General features: G+C 36.1%; 1 long non-coding RNA gene across 1 annotated transcript; it reads left to right on the forward strand.

The window, feature by feature from the left end:
• The first annotated feature begins 208 nt into the window (after positions 1 to 208).
• LOC128861350 (uncharacterized) lies at positions 209 to 1,777 on the forward strand. Its single transcript, XR_008454364.1, has 3 exons — positions 209 to 603; positions 674 to 749; positions 853 to 1,777. It is a non-coding gene; the product is annotated as an uncharacterized LOC128861350 (long non-coding RNA).
• The last annotated feature ends 5,536 nt before the right edge of the window (positions 1,778 to 7,313 follow it).

Genomic DNA, 7,313 nt, shown 5'->3' on the forward strand with positions numbered 1-7,313 from the left:
CGAAATTAGGTTTCCAGTGCAACAACATAATTTGGTATGTTTGTGTATGTGTCTGTATGTGTGTGAGCGCGATGTCAACAGGGCGTAACAAACGTAAAAATTTCTGCTGCATTAAAATATGAATACTTTTATCATTTCTACTGCTGTTTTTGTGCATTTTTGCGGCTGCCTTGAGTTCTTCATAAATTTGCGAACAATGAATGTTTTAATGTGTAACGTTTTTAGTGAGGTATTTTGTGATGCAAAACGAGTGCATACTCATGATCAGTATGTACGAATGTGGAATACTTTCAATTTGATCCCGAGCATTCGGGATTCATTGCGGGACTCAATATTTCTCAATTTAGAATTTTTCATAGTTACATTATTCTACGGCAGGTCCGACGCAATGACAATTGGTTAAAAAAGAATAATTTTGTGTTGAGCAAAATTTGTATCGGTGGTGTTTTTTCTATATCAAATCGAATACAAGAAATAATTGAAATTTAAGTTGAGTCGATTCAAATTCACCCTTGACATTACGACAAAAGCTCCAAAGAGTATAGAAACAGGCTAGCGAAGAAGAAATCTTGACTTAAATGGCGGCCGAACCAGATGCGAACCGTAAGTGGCTATTTTGAAAGTAAATTTTTTTTTAAATAATACATATTTCTTGAAAATTATAATTGAACAGCGACAAGACACCTTCGGGAAGTGGGACTAGCGAGTTTGGTGGAAGACAATTCACGATGACATGCAGCACCACAAAGGTAAGCTTGTAGTATCTCTAATAATAATTACAATAATAATAAAAATAAATTATATTTTGTGTTATGTGGACAATTTTTAATACTAAGACATTTTTCAACACAGGCTTACATATATCAACACCCAAACGGAGGATAATGTACTACATGCGTCGCCAATCTTTGGAGTTTACCCCGATGAAGGTTATGTATTTAAGCCCTCGTTGCACTCTCGCCATCGCCATTAGTTTGCCAGGAAGAAGAAACAGATGCAAAAGAAAGAGGGGCTGAAAAAGAGACAACTTCAGCACCAAAGGGTCGCCACGCTGATTTTTTTAATGTGTTAGCCATCTACCTTACCAAACATTCAAAAGATTTCCAAGACCAGCTTAAAGTACAAATTTTAAATATAATTTTGAGAGATAGCAAATTGAGTGGATGTGCTTCACTCTTTTACGTATTTAACAGCCAATGGATTGTGAATGTATGTATGTATATATGTCTGTAGGTTTTATAATTTTATTTTTTATTTTATTTAACATGTTAATGCCATTGCGCGAATTTATAAATTCATTAGTTATTTGATACATTTTGATTTATTTCAAATAAATTTCACAATGATCAATTTTTTGTATTAACGATTCCTATTCATTTTTCAAAAGCGTTCCATATTAGCTCCTAGTAAATATAACAGGATACCAATAAGCATTTTTCATTTTATAATTCAAATGCCATAGCTGAATGGGCTGGTGTGTGACTACCTTTCCTAAGTGCGTAGGTTCGAATTTGTATGGAACACCAAAATGATAGTATGAGTTTTTTCTAATAGCAGTTAGCCCTTGGTAGGCAGTGGTAAATCTCGGAGTGTATTTCTGTTATGAAAAACTCCTCATAAAAATATTTGCCGTTCGTCCTCGGCTTATAACTGCAGATCTCTCCATTTGTGGATCAAAATCACGACGCACGCCACAAAAAGAAGGAGTGGCTCGGCCAAACATCCCAATTATTTATTTATTTATTTTAATACAACTTATTTTAAGAAGCATTTTACACTGGAATGAAAAAAAACTTAGTTCCTTTTTATGTTCATAAAATATTTAGAACTAACAAAAATCTCTTTCTACTCAAGAGCATTCGTTTCTTTTTTTTGTTTATATGTATGCGGCAATACTTTCATTATGGCACCATCGAACGTTTTACACGTCACGTGAGTTAAATGCTCTGCCCCAAAGGACGCAACGAACCCATTGTGACAGATCCCATACTCAAGGTGCGTTGATCGTAACCGGTTATTGAAAAGGGACCTTTTTCGAGTTGTAACTCACTCTTTCTTTTTATTCTTTAAAATTACTTTCTCTTACTTTACAATCTTGAATCAGCAAAAATAATTTAATAATAAATGTGCGAAAATTTAAACGAATAAAATAAATTCTAATAAGAAACAATTTTTTCGTTTTAAATATGACAAACGTTCGAAATATTACAAATTTTGAGTTTTGTCTGTCTTGAAGGAGATGTGTAGATCGTAGATTTACAATACATTTGATGTTTTACGCCAACTGTGGGTTTCGAAGCCGAACAAACTCACTCGGCTAAATATGTTCTCTATTCTGATAAATGTGGGGGTATTTTTAATAATTGAAATTATTTTCACATATCCATACCTATCTATAGTATGACTTTGAGTGCCTGGGGGAGTCTTTAAGTTATTCCACAACTGGAATGACCTACAGCCCTGCGTCTCCTCAAAGTCTTAATCACATATACATGCATAAATGCACATACCTATACATGTTTTTGTTTTCATTTGAATTTGAAATTTCGAATATTATATAGGGTCCGCCATGTAACTTTACTTACTTACTTACTTCCTTAGGTGGCCATAACAACCCGTTACCGAGTTACGGCCGACCTCACTAGCTCTCTCCAGGCGCCTCTGCTCCGCGCGCGCCTTCTCCAATTCCGTACACCAAGCGAGCATAGGGTTTCCTCCACCTGGTCTTTCCACCGGAGCAATGGTCTTCCTCTGCGTCGGCTCCCTTGGACTTCGCCCTCGAACACCTTCTTTGCTGGAGCTTCTTCATCCATACGCACGACATGCCCTAGCCAACGCAGGCGTTGGATGGCGATGCGTTGAACTACGTCAATGTCGGCGTATAGCTCATACAGCTCGTGGTTCATTCTTGAACGGTAGTCTTCGCCAACGCGCACAGGACCGAAGATCTTACGAAGAACTTTTCTCTCGAACACCACAAGAGCGGCTGCATCGCTTTGTGACACTACCCATGCCTCTGCGCCATAAAGCAACACGGGTATGATGAGCGTCTTGTAAAGTGTCAGTTTGGTCAAGCGAGAGAGGGCTCGACTACTCAATTGCTTACTTAGCCCATAGTAACACCTATTAGCAAGAGTGATTCTCCGTTTATATAACTTTACCGAATTAAAAATGCTATAAAAACGAAACTACTCAATATTTTTCCAAACTGTTTTTTTTATTTTGAAGTACAATCCTTCCGGTTAATGATGGAACACAACTTCATTCATATGCCTATTCTTATTTAAATTGTAGGTAAAAATAGTACTTATTGTTATTGTTATGACAGATTGTATGGAATAAATGGAGTTCGAAAAAAAAAAAAAAAAATTCATATGCCGAACCAATTGGACTTTGAACGGCGTCATACCAAGGTCTTTACGCAAAATTCGTCTCAATGATGTCTCCGAAATGTCCAATTGTTTAGAACGACGGTGAACTGATGTTCCTGGTGATTCTCGAACACTCTCGGCCACAGCAGCAATATTTTCGGGTGTACGCACGGTTTTTCGGTCACGCGTTGGTTTGTCAATAAGCAACCCAGTTTCTCTTACTTTTTTCGCAAAGTAACGCACATACGCTTCATTCGGTATTTTTCTTCTTCCCATTGCCGTACGTGATTTTCGTGCACATTCTGCAACATTACCATGATTTTCAAAGTAATGTCGCAATATTTCCCAGCGTCCTTTGAGCGTATACACAACCATTTTCGTTCAGCGGAAGAATAAAACTAATTTTCTGTCAAATCAGATGACAGCTAACTGTTACCATTCTTCAAATAATACCTAGTTCAAATCCGTAACGATAGATGGCGGGCCCTGTATAAGCAACAATACAAAGCGAAGTGGCTTCCCGTCCATGATAAGCAAATCGAATAACAGAAGTGAATACTTCAATTGCTCTAATTTGCCCGAAGGAATATGTAATTACATGTAAAAAAATTAGGAATTACAAATTAATGATTAAATTTTTCACTTGTACTAAGAATTGAAGTTTAATTTGCTATGATTTAGATTTTTCATTCATGAACTGAATAAACTCCAATTCAATTTTTCCAATTTACACATTTTTTTATTAAATTTCTTCATCCACGGCAGTTTGACAGTTTTCACGTGCACGCTCAAAAACAAACTTCAAGTGTTTTCGAGCAATTGAAAGAAATCACTTTCAATTGTCCATAAATAGACAAACGAAATGCGACTGAAAAAAATGTCTGCTTTTGTCAACCAAAGAAACCAAAGTAAAAAACAACAAATAAAAAAAAAAACTTGTAATTAACGACGTTTAGCACCCTTAAAATGTTTGCCACGATTTGAGGAAGTGCGAAATACGAAGAAATGCTCTTTAGGCAATGCATGAGTCCGTATTCGATACAAAGCAAAAAATTCAACATACACACATTCGTATGGAATTTATACATAAACTACCGAGGTGAGCATCGGTTATGTGGCAACCCTACTGATTGATGACAACTGGCAACGACACCGATGCGTATGGTGAACGAGCGAAACACGTCGAAGGGATAACGAGTGTCATCGAGGGCGATTGAAATCAATCTGATATAGGCCCCTATTATGAGTTGGATTCGATTTTCGATATTCGTTGGTTGTCGAAGATAGAAAATCGAATGTCAATTTGGTATTATGAGCGGTGCAACTTTGTCGAAAATTTCGTTGCATACCGAATTTAGAGTCGAATGCAATTTTGCTTTCGATTGTGTAGCGTATTGTGGGAAAAGTTGTTAAAATGTAAGTTGTTTGCGACTATTCATTGTTTTATAGTAACCAAATAATAAAAATATACTAATTTTGTTAATTTTATGCAGGTCGAAAGTCGTGAGTACCAAACAGCACTTAGAAAGGCTAGTTGCATTAATGGAAGAGAATCCACAATTCGCAAAAGGGATTTGCACCAAAGTTCAAGCAGCAAAAAAATGGGAGGAATTTACAACGGAGCTGAATTGCTTAGGACCACCAGTTAGAACGGCAGCAAAATGGATTAAGGTTAATAATGGTTTTTTTTGTGATGTTTATAGAAATACATTTTTATTTTCCCTTGGCAGGTATGGGCTGAAATACGTAGAGGAACTAAAATACATATTTTTTTTGAATGACGAATAATCGAATAAAGAAAATTTATAACAAAAATAAAACAGAAACTGTGGCGTAAAGGTTTCTATTTAATACTTTTTAGATTTTTCTATAATATTCTAAGAATTTCATTTCTTACGTTTTCTGCTTCTCCGTTATTTGACTCCACTTCAATATCTTCAGCTTCATCGTTGAGGGTCTCATCGGATAACTCTTCATCCGGAAGTTGAACATTATAAAACAAGCAAATGTTGTGCAAAGCTGCACACAAATTAATAATTTGTGTTGCTTTTTTTGGAGAATAGTGAAGAGCTCTTGGCACGGGTGCACTGCTGCAACTGGTTTTCTGTACTGGACAGTAGGTTCATAAACGCCTCTTTAGATAATCTAAAGTTCTTTAAAAAACTGTAAGGAAATTTCTGTAATATTAAGTACGTCAACACATTTTGAAAATACTAAACTTGCTCAGTGGAAGCCATTTCTAGGGGGTTGAATGCGACCCTCAGCTGTTTTCTACTTCGAGCTAGTTCCACTAATCTTTCATCGTCTGATGAATCGTCGAACCACAACTCCGTTGTACTCATTTTCACAAAAATACTTTTTTTAACTTTTAAAAATATTGTTAGCAAAGAATTTCAACACAATCGGTTTTTCTTTTCCTTTGATTTGCTGTATCAGCTGAGAAAAAATTATCTATTGTAAATGCGTCGAGCGATCGAAATTCACAATAGTCCTATTCTTTAACGAATGAGCACCATAATACCAAATGAAAATTCGTTCGATCAGCACTTTCGACTATAGTCGAAGATCGAATGTTGCTCATAATAAGGGCCATAATTGGTATTTGTTATTTTGTGGTGTTAGAAGTTGTGTTTAATAAATAAACATATTGTAAATATCGCGGTTAATACAGTGGAGACGAGAGAGGGGGAAAAAAATAAATATAAAAGACGGAAAAAAAAAAACTAAGTGGAGAGAAAATTCGGCATTCAATTGCATAGGCATTAAATTGCCAGTTGAAAGGAACCAGAAAAATAAAGAGAAAAATTCGGCATTCAATTGCACAGTCATTAAATTGCCAATCGAAAGAAATTTGAGAAAAGAGAAAATTCGGCATTAAATTGCAATTATATATAAAAACATAAAGGTATATTAATATTAAAGAGTAGTAGCATTAAATTGCAAGAGAATGCGAGTAAGAAAAAAACTAAAACAGAGAGTAGACAATTCACAAATTTAGTATACGAATGTACATGTATATGTATTCTATTTGACAGCGATGTCAACAATCAAGAAAAATGTGACAATAACCCAATCTAGCATGGCCGCGCGACGTGCGTAATACAGGAAAATAAAGTATTCTTTCTTCTAAGCGTCAAATCGCATAACAAAATATTATACGCACGTGTATGAGAACTTGATGATACAAGAATAGACGGCGTGCGTTTATTTTGGGTTGAGGTCAAGCCGGAATTTACTCACATACGGAAAACTCTGTTAATGGAATACATATGTATGTATGTACATACGTGGTTATAAAGCAAAAATTTGTTTTTTTTGTAGGCATAATTATCCTAAGGAAATGACGAATCCCAGTGTGGCACCATTTCTATGCGACGTGATGGACAAGTCGATAATCCGAACAGAGTGGGAAAAATGGTTTCGATCGTTTACGTTGTACTTAGAAGCAGAAGATATTACCACTGCGTCTAAGAAAAGAAGTAAATTGCTACACCTTGGCGGCACTCAACTACAAGAAGTCGTGTATAACCTTCCGGACGCACTGGTAGAAGCAAAAGAAGATGTAGATCCGTATGAGGTGCTCGTGGGTCCCTGAAACCAGTGGAAGGGGAGACCCTAAATAAATTCATTTTGAAACTAAGAGGTCAAGCGGCAAAATGTCAATTCGGCAAGACCGAGAAAGAAGTTATAGAAACCAATATAAAAGATAAACTTATCGATGCGTGGGCACCAACAGATTTAAAAAAACGACTCCTTGAAAAAGAACATGATTTTACGCAGGTTATTGAAATGTGTCAGATACACGAATCAATAAAAAGCCAAACGACAACAATGGGGTCTGACGAAGTACCACTGAACGTAAGCAAAATCGCCAACAAAACTAATTTCGATACTGCTGAATGCGATAGATGTGGGCGTAAAGGGCATACGAGTAATAACTTT

The sequence above is a fragment of the Anastrepha ludens genome, chromosome 4 (assembly GCF_028408465.1).
Source record: "Anastrepha ludens isolate Willacy chromosome 4, idAnaLude1.1, whole genome shotgun sequence".
Classification (NCBI taxonomy): Eukaryota; Metazoa; Arthropoda; class Insecta; order Diptera; family Tephritidae; genus Anastrepha; species Anastrepha ludens.